This window comes from Solanum tuberosum, unplaced genomic scaffold (assembly GCF_000226075.1).
Source record: "Solanum tuberosum cultivar DM 1-3 516 R44 unplaced genomic scaffold, SolTub_3.0 scf00015, whole genome shotgun sequence".
Classification (NCBI taxonomy): domain Eukaryota; kingdom Viridiplantae; phylum Streptophyta; class Magnoliopsida; order Solanales; family Solanaceae; genus Solanum; species Solanum tuberosum.
In genome coordinates this window covers 1,049,993-1,052,671 of record NW_006238941.1, presented here as the reverse complement: position 1 = coordinate 1,052,671, position 2,679 = coordinate 1,049,993, and positions in this window count along the sequence as shown.

Below are 2,679 nucleotides of genomic sequence, written 5' to 3'. Positions count from 1 at the left end.
TGCTCGCCAGTTAGTCTATTTATCCCCGCTCAACGATGTTGTTATATAGCTAACTGGGGTAGGCGACGAGAGATGTATAACCCGGATCATACTATCAACCCAATAAACCAGTAACTTGACAACTGAAATTAATTCTAAGCCAATAATGGGATACATGATATTTTAGTATATCTTGCAGCCCTGGAATTACTTTTAACTTGCTTGAAACATTATATCAAAGTTGTTCAAAATTAGTTACGTTTAATTAGTTTATAATTATTAGTAGATAAACAATAAATCATCAACTCTTGAAAAGGTTACTTTCTACTTTTAGTTGTAGAATTAAGTGAATATAAGTTGATCTTAAGTCCCTTGAGAACGATAACTCGTTTCTTTAAGAATCTATATTACTTGCGCGACCACGTACACTTGTGTGTATATTGGGTAGCAACAAGTTTTTGGCGCTACTGCCGGAGACTTAGAAATTGATTTATATTCAATCTTCTTAAGTCTACAAAAATTAGTTACGTTTAATTAGTTTATAATTATTAGTAGATAAACAATAAATCATCAACTCTTGAAAAGGTTACTTTCTACTTTTAGTTGTAGAATTAAGTGAATATAAGTTGATCTTAAGTCCCTTGAGAACGATAACTCGTTTCTTTAAGAATCTATATTACTTGCGCGACCACGTACACTTGCGTGTATATTGGGGAGCAACATTCTAGATTGGCACGTACCATATAAATATACAAATATTCTCACACATATGAAACCCTGTTTCAATATCAAATAATCAATGCATCTGGTTCATGTTATTGCTTAAGTCATGTTGTCTAATCGATTCCTATCATGTCATACAAAGATTCTACACAATAAACTTATCAATCACACAGATATAACCCATATAAAAAATTGAAGGGTGTCAATTTTCATGCTCTTTGCCATCACGATTTTCATTCTAGTCTACTTCTACACTTATACTATCCTAATCATGCTGGTTCAACAAAAATCAAATAGTTCCTTAGGAAAAGAACACAGGCAAGAAAACCCAAGGAAGGTTTATGAGTTGGGTTATTTAGGCTTCACCTTATTACTCACAATCCGTTCAACTTACCTCCACTAGAAAAACCGTGCAATTCCCTCAATGCACAAAATAAAGTAAAACATAGGGTGAGACAAACCTGTAGCGCGTAAGCGAAAAAGACAAATCTAGAAGTGGTTGGGTTCGGTTGCGCCAAACTTTCTAGCTCAAAGTGTGTGGTACCATTAGTGACGCCCTCTACTATATGTAACACCCCGTATCCGAAAAATGGAAATGAGACCAATTCCCAAAAGTTGCAGGTTCCACCCACGCCGGCCACCCATGACCCGTGGATTGGACCACGGACCGTAGGTGTGGTCCGTGGTTGGCTTGCCTAGTAGTGGTTTGGGGGCCAAAAACCACCGACAGACCTACTGCCGTAGGTTAGAGTACTGTCCGTGGTTTGAAGCCCCAAAATCTTCTTTTCTGAACCAAACGATGGTCTACCAGGACGGACCGTAGGTCAGGCTATAGTCCGTCGACTCGGGTCTTTCGATGGCAGCTGACAATTATTTTTTAGGGGCAATTGGGTCTTTTCCAAATTAATTAGTTCCTATTCTACATCGTTTTACCCTTCACTAAGACCCCTATATAAGTATTTCAACCCCCAAATTAACCCATTCACTTTATTCTTCCAAATTCACAAAAGAAAACCAAATTCTCCTCCCCAAATATATTCTCTCTCTAGAACTTGAAGAAGAAGAAGGATTCACCTAGGATTTCAAGTCAAGGTCTCAATTCCTCTATAGAAGGCTAGAATTTGAATTCAAGGTATGATAGTTTTCATCCATGGATTCGTTCCATCCATGGAGTTCCCAAATTCCTCTATTTCAAAAGGTAGAATTCCCTATTTGAGTTATAGTTTTCTTCAATTAGCATGGGTTCCTTTCATTATTGATTTAAATAATTGAATTATCATCTTCTATGCATGAATTGATGAAATACTATTTTTTATGAGGTTTTCCCCTATGAACCCATGTAATCTTCATGTTTTCAAGTTATGAACTATATGATATGGGATTTTGATCATTAAGGAAGAGTTTTATGAAATTAAGCATGTATTGCTAGCTTTACGTGAAATTATGATGAAATCCATATCTAACCCATGTTTTCTAAGCATTGATGATTGAAAGTGGGTTTTGAACCTCAAGAGATAAATTATGGATTTTTGTATTTTCTTATAAAATCTAAGCAAATGTTTTAAGGGTGCTTTGAGAGTAAAGTACCAATGATGATGTTGTTGTAAAAGTATATTCTCACTAAACACATACTAGCATGATGTGAAAAGTTTTCTCACATAGAAAGGTTTTCTCACATAATTGAATCAAAGAGTAAGAGCTATCGTAATGACACTAGCTTGGATTGGTTGTCCTAAGGCACATCTCCATGAATTATGAGTTAGGTGAAGACTAAATAACTATTCCATGGGATTTATGCTTAGCACTGAGTGGATATTGATAGTGAGATGGAAGCTCTCCCGTTAGTAGAGGCCGGGTTTCTAGAATCAATCTCTTGAGATGGAAGCTCTCCCATTAGTAGAGGCCGGGTTTCTAGTAGCAATATCCTGATCCTTTAACTATGTGCCCCCATAGGTTGATTAGCTAGTGGATCCACTT